General features: G+C 39.5%; 1 protein-coding gene across 1 annotated transcript in view; it reads right to left on the bottom strand.

Moving 5' to 3' along the window:
- The window catches only part of LOC145230011 (uncharacterized), a 64,912-nt gene that overhangs the window by 15,679 nt on the left and 37,233 nt on the right, over positions 1–12,000 (bottom strand). Inside the window, exon 5 of the mRNA XM_080095362.1 lies at positions 1,764–1,836. The gene's annotated coding sequence lies outside the window, so the exon portion shown is untranslated. The remainder of the gene's footprint in view (positions 1–1,763; positions 1,837–12,000) is intronic.

Genomic DNA, 12,000 nt, shown 5'->3' with positions numbered 1-12,000 from the left:
TAAATGTTCGACTTTAATGCAAAGTGTGAGACAAGTTCAGGTTACAAATAAGAACTAAATCAGGTTGTACCCTTTTTATGCAGTTCATAAAAACGGATTCGTTCTTTTGAAATATATCCACAGCGTTTTCCGAACCTCATATTTTCATTTCATTTAAGTTAACCGTGCATAATACGTAAAAGGTTAAAGAACAAAACCATGTATTAGGCGTTTTCATTCGGTTCCCTTTTCCTTGTTTCGTGCATAAAAGTCAACAAATGTTGCGAAAAACGTTGGGAATTTACGAGAACAAGTTTGTAGTCTGTATTGAAGTTTCAGTTCTGCTTGAAAAACAAACGTTACTTAGGAAAAGGACGTCTATGAACTGCACCAAAGCATTTCATGTGGGGTCAGAAAAACAAAAACACGAATTGCACCAGTTAAGGCGTTAAGTTGTCAACAACAACTGGAGAAACAGATTTACGGGTATTGGATTTCCTTTACAGCAAACCGAAATGGCGCCTTTAGCGGTTAAGTTTGTCACTTTCGTCCAATGAGCATAACAAAACAAAAACTCGTTTCAACACATTTTAGGCTTTTGTGACCTGACATCACTGGAAATACTGTAGCAGTTACCTTAGTACGTTCGCACGAAAACAAAGATTGTAGTAGTGGTTCTTTAAATTTTAAAACGATTCTACATCCTGTTTTGCGCCAAAACCGGCCTTCGTTTATCTCTAAAATGCAGATTCACCAAAATATTAAGTTCATCTAACAAGTGAATAAAACTACAGAAGCGATTATAAACAAAGTAAACTGTGTAAAACCCCTATATTTTGAAACAACCCATACAGATAAGCAACAAAGACTATTTACGAGGTCCTCAAGGAATTTTACACTAAAAATGTTTTATGCTTAAGATTGTAGCCAATAAGCAAACAAACAGGTTTTGAAATGTTCGAGTGGGTATTGCATTAGGAAGCCGGTGGGTGTGTGTAGTCCACCAGTTATTTTGCTATTCCAAATCGACTTAGCACGACGGGAATCACGTACGCACATGGAAAACTACTTGAAATTTCCTATATGCTAGGAGCATACACATGCGAGACGTACAGAAAACAGTGTCCCGAAATACCGTATTGTTTCGTCCGACTATAAGGCATTGTTTCAGTGAAACCATAACCATCTGGTGCCGAAATGAATACAATAGAACTCCAAAGTCCTAAGTCCGCTTTTATCATATTTTATCGGTGCTGCCTAAAGTTCAGATGTTTAGACGCAAATTGTGATGTCATACACCTTTTTGTGACCTTTTATGAAAGCGCTATGACGTTGCACCATCCACAGCCATCGGTGCGATCACTGCCATATAAGGCAAGTCGGGAAAGGGGAACCCCCCACGAAAGTACCTGGTACAAGTCGCAAGTTTTTTGTTTAGAAAAGTACCGTTGGTACTGCAGTCCTGCCGCGGCTTTTCTGTCAAGTTCCTCATTTTGTGCCTGGTTGCTATTGGAAACGGAGACACGTGACTGGTGGTTGGAAGTTGTGTGAAACTAATTTCAGGCGTTATGACAATTTTTTTCTCGTTTTTGTGCTCATATGAATTGCCAGGATTTTATTAAATGTAAAAGTATTTGGCAAGTGACACACATGAACGCTTCGAATCTGATCAAAAATTGCATTGACCAGCAAATGAACCAACAACAAGGGTATTGGTACTACTATGCGCAAAACATTTTTAAAACGATACGTTAAACTAAAACAAAAAACTTCAAGCAATTTACCGATATGTTGAATCAGGATTCACAATTCGAGCTTCGTGTATCCAACAGTAAAACTGGGGAAGGGAGGGCAGTTCTAAACAAAAATAAAACATTTCGTGTAAACATTTTTAGAAAAACAAAAACATAGTTCAGTTAATTTTGCATGGCGAAAAAAACAGCGACATTAATGCACTTATACCATTACCAAGCTGGAAATAGCGTCGCAACGTTAACTGATACCTTATGCAGCGCAGAAAAGTGGAGGACACAATTGGTGGATATGAGTTAAACGCACTGCAGCTATAACGTCACTATAAAGTAATGTAACTGTTTGCAACGAGCCTAAAGTGTTTAAAATGCTACACAGGTTAGCAACGTGTCCCAACATTTAACAAAAACAAACCGAAGGTCAAATGCAAAAGAGCCATCTACTAAACAAAACAACGGCAGCAGTAGTTTGACCTGAAGTAACCACCACTGGCAGTTAGCACAGATCGCGTGTTTTTTTCTGGCAGATAAACTGTCCTACTGTAACCTCGTAACTTAACATGACGTAGCGTCTGGTTACGGTCACGTGAACGCATTGGGGCGCGACGGATTCGGTCCCTTTAAATTTTGCCGCTGGCTCTTAATACTAAAGGCGAATGTTTTTGGAAAAAAAGCAGGGTCAAAAATCAAATTTCGTTTCTGTTTTATCAGTTCGCTGTTGTCCCTGTGGCGCCATGGTTACCGCAAAACCGTAGGAAAACACGCCTTCATTTCCAATCACACATGTGACTTTACCAATGTAGCTTCCGCGAACACGCCGAAAACACACAACCGAGGTGTGTAGACCAACATTACAGGGGGCGTTTTGCATTCCATAACATGCGTAGTAAACAGGGAATTTAGTTGCACTAGACCGCTGGGAGTCTTTACCAGCTGTTTGCTATCTCAAACAGGCATTAACAGGCGTGAGAAACGGGGCGATACAAAGAAGTCAGACCACTGTAGGTAAGCCTCCTGTCGAATTCTTGAGGCTTGATACACCGCACTTTTGAACACTGTGCCAACTTTATGACGAAATGTTTACTACGTCTGCCTTCTGAATAAGGCGACGTAAAGTTAACATAGAATCGGGCGCGAACTTTTGAGGAACCGAAAGACTTTTTTCCTACTATCTTTTAAAATGCGCTTGTTACTTCGCGCCTTTGGCAAATGGAAACTTACACGGATTCTCCACCTGTTCATGTGATAGCGGCTGAACCGAAATCTTGAAATATGATGAAGGCTTGATGCCACACTACAGTCTAGGTTGCAAACGCGAAGTTTAAAAGTTACAAGCATTTCATTAAGATGCTAGGCTACATTGGATAGCTTTTTACCTCATTCAACAAGATAGCAAATTCTTGTTGCGAATATAAAATGATAGAATTCATTGCAAAAATGATATAATCACGTCTCTTGTGAAACAATGTGTATTGCGCAATGTATGAACAAAAATGAAGAGAATAACTCCTTACAAACTGATGTACTGCATTGTTTATGAAATGTAGCAGTGTCCCTACACATCACAGCACATTAGATATGAAAGAAAAGAAATCAATGGGCCCCAATATACGTTTTTCTGCAAATTGGTAGAAGCAACCCAATTACCAAAATAGAACATTAAGTCGTTCTTAAGCGTTGTGTCCTCACCGGTAATCCGCTAGGTTCATTTTAAGGTCGAGTACCCGGGCATAGGACTCTTGTTGTTTTAGCTGCCATATTCGAGATATGCGTTTGAACGGGCAATATCTCCCGCAAAGCCATGTGTATCTTAACATGGGCACGGAAATACAAACTCCATTAGCCCTCCGCCAAAAGGCAATCTCCTGGCCCATCTATAACCGCTTGGCTCAGGCTAATGGGAAAAATTAATCCCCAATTCAACATTTCCTGGGCGTTGCGAGATTTCCTGGCCCTTACACCACGGGAGGCAAATAGGCCCAAGTTGGCCGAGCATCAACGGCTGCGAACGTCACCGGACGTATTTATGCCGAATCTAGCTTTTGAATGCATGATTATTGCATTTGTGGTAGACAGGTGGCTGGAGCCAAACGCATGGAACTATTCCAAATTGCGATCCATGGCGAAAATCTGGTGTGGGAACTTGCTTCAATATTCTGCGGCCGATTGCATGGCGCAAACGCTTCCTCGAAAAAAATCTTCCCTAAACTGTTCGTAGTTTCATTTGCTAACCTATTTGTAGTTACAAACCATCAAAGAGGGATGAGAACCTTCAGTTTGGAAACAATCATTTACTGAAGTTTTTACCGAACCATTTGTTTATAAGTTAACAAAACGCCAAATTAAAACAGCCATTTCGTTACGAGAAACGCCAAAGTAAAAGATTGCAATTTTTGTACCACTATAAAATTTAAGGTCAAATTTTTGCACCACTATACATTTCGGTCTCGTCAGTGCAGCTGGTGACAAGAGGTATGCCGTATTGGCAAGTGTATCCATCCCATGAAATTGTTATACTTATATAGCGTTAAAGACTGAGGCCAAACAGGTAGCTTAGGGTTACGGTTCTGCAACAATCGCACTGTTTTGAACGTGCTGCAATCGTTTGTCAAGCGCGCATGGAAGTTGCATAAATGATAGAAGAGTGGTTTGAAACGTTCCCCAAATCGCAAGGAACTTCCTTTTTGTTTCTGAGCAACCGGAGCCCATCAAAATCCCAACCGATCTATCGGTATGAGGGCAATGTTTCATCATTAAAAGTGAACCCAAAGGCCTGGATTGCCTTGGGCATATGTGAAATATCAGCTGATGGCTTCGGAAGAAAACAAGAAGCTATTCTGACGCAACAAAGCGTGATGTAGAAGCCAGCTCGACGGAGATGATGTAAGATTGAGTGAAAGTTCGATCTGCTAACGCTTATATGCGAGGTATGGCCTGATTGCCGCACGCGCATAGCTACAAGGTGCTCAATGAACACAAATTTTGAGAGGATACAATTATCTTTCTCGGTGTATCTTTCTCAATGCTGTTAGTTTGCAAGAACTTTGACAATGTTATCAAATTCAAATCATGGTAAGGCTAAAAAAGGCCTTGTAGCTAATTGGTAAAAGTTGACAATAACAGTTACAAAGTTTGTTGAAATGTGTAGAATAAAATGTATTCACTAATAAATACAAATATATACAGCTACTAAGCGAAACTGAACCCGAATTTTTCATTTAAAAGTCAGGACGGTTTTGTACTTAAGTTGAAAAACTGATTTAATTCTGGCCTGACTTCACACTTGATCAAATTGTGGCTCGAAAGGATTTTCCAAGGTGAAATTATGACACAAATGTGACCGATGGTAAAGTCAGGACTAAATCAAACCCATTTTACCCGAAACCAACTTAAAACTCCGATACAAGCTCTCTTTTGATTAAGGTTTCATCCTCCAATCATAAACGCTGCAGCGAACAAACAACAGGATCACTTGGATTAATTAACTCCACCCCGCTGTCACGCTGACTTCAAGATTACTCTTATCCCTCTGTGCCAAGCTACTACACCGGGATTATGCCGGTTTTGTAAACGTGATTCTCATTAGCAAAGTAATTGCGGATTAATTTCAAACCCGCGAATAGGTGGTTAAGAATAATTTGCGAGCTTAAATTGGCCTTAACCGGCTTTTCGACAATGAAAGAAATTCTAGAATAGGTTTAAATTAACGCGCCCTTTTCAAGCATCCAGTTTAAAGGAGTTGACCATAATTAAATCTATTTTTGTATTTTGAACGCATGGTTATCCTTTAAATACATCGATAATGTCCAAATAGGTTACCGGTTATTTTGACACAAAATTACCCAGTAGTTTGTTATTTAACCCAGGAACGATGCAAAAGGTAAATAAATCTTATAAACACAGCTTTAATAAGCATCCTTGGTGAGGTTAACTCTCGAACGTTTTGGGTTCAAAAATGTGCTTCTAAAGAGAAGAAGTCTTGTAGTTATCTCAAACAAACAAACAAGACTATTTTGGCCATGAGGATACAACATGCTCGTTAACCATCAGACAACCTTTTTGCCTTCCGAAATGGAAACCACGCCGCTTACATTACATGATTTATTCGGTAATAACTGAAGGTGAAGGAGTTTAAGCACTTAACACGCTGGTTCAGGCCATTTAAACTCGTAGCATTATGTGATAAAATGTTATACTGTCATAATGGCTTGTGTAACAGTGCAATTATTCATACAGATTTTCAAATTTTGGCAGCGTGCAAAAAAGACATAACCGATTTGGATTAAATAATTGGATTACAATTACAAAAATACAATGATTTAAATGAGCATTGTGAGTCTCTACAAAAGACAACATGATCTTGAAGAGGTCCTTTTTTCTATTTGAATAAGGAATTTTAGACCAGTTTCCAGTTCTACATCCACTAATAATAATGTTTTTTTTTGCTGGACACACCAAATTCAAAAAATGAAGAAAGATGTGTTTTAATGCTGAAACTACCACGTAACCTTCATGTCAACATCAAACTTATGACTAGTTTAGAAATGTATTTGCAAGGTCAACAAAGTGATAAGATACAAAATATCAACTTGGGACGCGGTGGGATGTGAACCCACGACTGCCGACTAACCTCTAAAGTTTAGAGTCTAAACCAGGGGTTCCCAACCTGTGGTACGCGTACCACTAGTGGTTCGCGAAGGTTTTTCAGGTGGTACGCGAGTAGCTTCCGTTTTTTTTTCACAAAAGCCTGGTTTCGCAACTTTATAATTGTTTACAGTAAACAAAAACAAAAATCTCATTCAATTTAATTGTGGTACTTTAGTGTTATTTAGTAGGCCATTCTTTTGAATGAATATGATTTGATCAAATTAGTTGTTCTGCAAGAAGTGGTACGCGTGACAGTGCAGTGCGTCCAAGTGGTACGAGATCGTAAAAAGGTTGGGAACCCCTGGTCTAAACCAACCACACTATCTTCGAGTGCGTTAGCATTGCCAGATCCATATCACACAGAAACCACTGTCTCCTGCAATTGAAAGTTCACCAGCAACGTGATCGTGACGTCACATAGACCGGCGGCCGCCATTAACTCCTATGGGAATCCCAGGTCGAGGGATTGAATTCTAAAATCAAACCTAATTGCATCGTGTGGTTTGTTATTGTTGTTGAATCCCTGCGCGAAATCGAACCACTGGCCCCTCGATGACTCCTAGGAATTTGGCAGGTGTCTCGCTTGAATGCAATGAGCGCTAAACGCATTTTATGTAATAAACTGGTTTGTGTAACCGTTTGAGCGAAGAAAGCAATTTCGCAAAGTTGGAAGCTAATGCTTGAAAAGTGAAAAAAGTACCAAAAATTATATTTCAATACAATACAAGTTTTCTGTTTGTATTTTCAAAAAGATTTGTACAGACTCGAACTAGTAATAAGTTTAAAAAAATCGAAAACGAAGTACAAACTATTTTCAGACTTTCAACTGACAAACCGCAACCGTTTTGGGCCATTCTCTGATTCACATCGAATATTCAAGCCACGTCCCTTCAAATGTAAAATGAGTTATGCAACATTTTCAAGAGGCTCATTTGCTACGGAATACATTAAATTCCACCGCAATTGCTCATAAACAAGACTGCGTACCTGTAGGTCAGTGCGCACGTCGGTGGTGCCATTATCCCACACGTACGTAGGTTGTGGTATTGGTAAAACATGCCGGTTTCTTTTTATATCAGGATGAACTTTTGATGGACATAAAAAGTTGTCTACCACGAAAAATGAAAACGGTTAAGCGGCGTGGGGTCAAAAGTGCATGAAAAACTATTTGCAGACAAGTTGTAAATGTCAACAGAGAATTGCAGCTGCTCGCTTGCTAACTTACGGCACGTTGATGGTCACAAGCCGGATGCTCTTGATCGAATCGCCGCCAAAACGCAATCCGAGCAGCTTTAAAGCGCCACAGAAAGCACCAGATCAGCATCACAACAAAGAAACATGTGAATTTTAATCAGTAGCACATGTAATCGCTACTCGGCTCCAAAATAATGGCCGTGTTCGTTGTGACCGCACGAGCATATGGTACCAAGTCGTACTGGCCCGGGCGACCACTACGTTATGGCTTTGGGTCAATAAACGGTTTGACGCAGGCAAAAACACCGCCACAGCCCGACCAAGCTAGCAATTAAGCACTTGTTCGTTTGCTGAAGTATGAAGCAGAAGACGGGCGAAGTTCGGAATGAATCTCGTGGATTTGTTGTTGTCCGTAGTAAGTGGGTGTGGCTGTGTTGAATTCACAGAGCGAACTGTTGCGAATGAAGTATTTTTTTTCTTGGAATTACTGGCGCGAGGTACTGTATCCTATGAGGGGTCACGTGGTGCAAGAGGAGCACGAGAAGAAACAGGTAGAAGAAAAAACGTGACGCCCTTGGATTAAACAGTTTTGGCAATAAATAAATAGAGGATTGGTATTTTTTCGTTTTTTTAAATAAACGGTTGAATTTTCGTAGCAAGATAACCAGATGTGTGTAACACAAACACATAATCAAAAATCTGATTACTAAGTTTGCATGATTTTAACTAAATTTATGTTCCATTAGGAACTACTAAACGTATAGGCCTACTAGGAAATTTGGTACCAAAACAACAGCAGACTCTGACTACCAAAAGCAATAGTTTATGCTTAAAAGTAGAATTTCGCTGTCAATTATAGTGGAAGAAGACTTTACAAGCCAACTTGCTGTATATCAAAATATAAACACATATAAATATTAGTTTATAAGATGAACGAATATATGAGGTTTAATTCAACAAATTGACTGTGCAGATATTGTCACAGAACAACATTCAGCCGTGCAGGAAGATACAAGACAGTTAAACCATGACGTGAGGTTTTGGAAATGCTCCAGTATTGCTGCAACGCCTTCCACGTCAACCTACCACGGTCGCTGGCTGATGAACTCAGGAATTTAGCTTCGAGAGGTCAGAGTAGCCGAGGGCAGTTTACGCTATTTCAACAACAAATCTTCAAATCCTTTTCAGTCCTGAGCGTGACTGCCTTATAACCGATGAGAAAGAACTTGCTATCTTTAAGACCAGATCGTCGAGTGAATGACCTAAATTCGTTCCGACAGTTGATCGACCGTTCCGGTTGTATTTGACCAAGGTCGAATTGAATCATATTAAATGCTTCTCTCCGTTGATTAAATACACACACATCGTCTCCGTACTATTGTTTTTTTTGTTTTTTTATTTATTCATTATTGTTATTGTTTTTTTTTCACTGTTTAACTTGGGTTTATTTCTCCCACGGTTTGGCAAAGAAAAATAAATTTAAATTCTAAGCACTTAACAGACAGACATCTAAAGTTGTGAATTGGAGATATAGACTCCATAAGACCAAGTGGTTAACCCATTCCCCGGCCTAAAAAACATGATATGCGTTTCGAAACAATGACGATCTGCTGATGTACGTCTTCATCAAAATTAAATACACCGGAATTCAGCCTTGTAGGTTATTCTTAAATGCTCAATTCAATACCAATGCAAAGAGATAACTGACTTCCCTAAGTAGTCCCGACACGATTTACGAACATTGGCAAAAACATTCATTTTCGAGGTGGAAAACAGAGATCGGCACCGGTACATCACTAACGGCATCGGATGTTATCGAGGGAAGTGGTAAACGGTCTTCATAGCACAGTAGCTCGTTACCGGCGAATCTTAAGCGCTTATGGGCCTATAATTCGATGACAAGGAGCAATTTCGGCACCAAACTAGAGGTTATTTTAAGCTTCAAAGGGTTTGTTCACCTGTTCATTGAACCGTCGTCGAACGCTCGAAGCAACATTAAACATTCACAGTGAGATGTGAACTTCAAACAAAGAACAATTTTTGTAAGTATGAGCACTTTTACAGCAATTCTGTCACAATTTATCTTTCAACAGATTAGAAATGTCAAAAGAACAAACATTTGATATCTCAGATCAAAACAGCTGACTAATATACTACACAATGTATGAAAACCCTCGGAACGCTTGTTTCCAGAAAATTTACCTTATTTTGTAAGATGCATAGTTTGGAAAAGGAAATTTCGTGTACAACACAAACGAAGATAATTTTATGTTCTATTTGCAAAAAAACTTTTCGGAAACTTATCACAATGAAAGTAAGAATTAAACCGGTTTAGTGCTTACAAAACAATCTGATGTTTTATCAGTTACAACTGTTAGAAAATCTAAAAAGAATCTTAATGTGAAGGCTACATCGGTGGATTTTCTCAGCAGGTTCTTACAAAACACTTCAAAAGATCAAGTGCCACGACAACTCCGCGTTTAAAACTGAACTAAACCGTTCCAATTCACGCCTGAAAGCGGTTGCCTTAATGTGGTCACCGAGGTACACACGAAAAAGCAAGGTAGGTATGTAGAACTGACAGAATGCAGTACTCTGACAGGCCGGTACATGTCCGGTCATGAAGCTTAGTGTAATCTTGTGTTTGCATCCAAACGTGCAGACATGAAACTTGATTCTTTTCCGATTTGCATACACCAAGAGGCTTGGCAAAGCTTCGCTGCGTCATGACCTTATGTTTGTCACAAAACTTTGTTCACCTCATGTTTAAGAACCACTATTACATATTATTGCTCGCAAAATTTTGCAACTTATTATTGGGTAAAACGTCTAAAAAGAGGTGAAAAAGTTGCAAAAGCTGTAAGCCAACCCACTGTGCGGACGAAAACTATGGCACAAGCGCCTCAAATGACATTTAATCTAATCTAAAATCATAACCCACGCTCTTAGCGACATAATCCACTCTTTACGTACGTTTTTGTTAAAGGTCAGAGGCATGTCGACTTATCCAGAAGAGGACACGTAAGGCATTATCAAGCTCATATTTAAGACCCAGTAAAAATACAACCACTCCTAAAAACACATACACAAACAGGTATAAGGAGAGAATTATGGCTCTAATCTCCTGTAATATCATCATCGGCCCGCAAGTGCCCTTGGTTTTGTAAAGCCTTGCATACGTCGTGCATGTTTATGCAACACCAGAAAAAGCCACAATACGGATTGACCTTTACGAAAGACCATGTCATAGCGGTTTCTTATCACTACGCCGTGACACAAGGAAGCAACCTTTTGTTGCAAGTAAACAGAAAAATGATCCGATTAACGGATTTGGCCGTCCGTTCGGCAAAGGTTATTGGCAGGTTTTGAGGGCCAACGGAACAAAATAAACGATACTTTAAGTGGATAACAATCAAATGTTGTTGTGAGCAATTAATAAAGTATAAGTAGTCATAACGTCTTGTTTAAGTGTACAGAACGATCCAAACGCAAACTGGATGTGGCATATCTATATACTTATTTGTTTAAACCAGTGGTTCCCAAACTTTTTCATATTTTTTTCAAAACGGTCCCTTTGTCATTATTTCGAGGGCTCGCGGTCCTTAAGCCTAAATGTGTATTTCATAAAAACGAATGTTGATTGCAGGATTTTAGCCAGTTATGCAAAATTGCGCATAACAATGATATCAAGACAGCATGTGACATCACAAACAGGACAAAAACATGACGATTGTGCGCGAACAATTGTATTTTTGATAGTTGTCATTCAATAAAGGCCATTGTTTAGCAATGGAGACAGTCGATTCTCAATTGTACTTTGATTTAAACTTACTTAGTGGCACAAACTGACGCCAGATAAGATTATAGAATTACTTCAACCGCTTCACGGACCCCCAAAATTGCCCCACGGACCCCAAAAGGACCGCGGACCCCAGTTTGGGAACCGCTGGTTTAAACCTATATGTCTGTGTACGTTGAGACACAAAATTTGCAGGAACCTGATAATGATACACAAAAGGTTTTAATATTCATGTTGCAAGCCTGTACAGCTTACATGTTTGTGGTATATAGTTTAAAACACAAAAAATCTGCTGGATTTAAACGGGGTGTCTATAGTTTAAGACAAAAAATAATTGCTGGATTTAAACAGGGAAGTGTACGTTACCTTTTTTCAGGATCACTTAACACGACTTGGCCTTTTCATCGTTTCAGGGCAAAAAGGCCAGAGAGCGGTAAGCGCCGAGCGTAACGCGAACCGACAATAACAAAGTCCCAACAGAAAGAAGTTTTCGGGCCAAACCGCAATCGAAAAATAAAGACACAACGAACAAAGAATCACCTGATGCGCGTTTTGAGAAAAAAGAGAATAACATAAAAAAAGGAGGCGTGCAGCGATGTGTGAAGCTTCTTGCACGCTCCGCTGCACCAA

This window comes from Phallusia mammillata, chromosome 5 (genome assembly GCF_965637545.1).
Source record: "Phallusia mammillata chromosome 5, kaPhaMamm4.hap1.1, whole genome shotgun sequence".
Taxonomy (NCBI): Eukaryota; Metazoa; Chordata; class Ascidiacea; order Phlebobranchia; family Ascidiidae; genus Phallusia; species Phallusia mammillata.
This window is presented reverse-complemented; position numbering and strand designations above follow the sequence as displayed.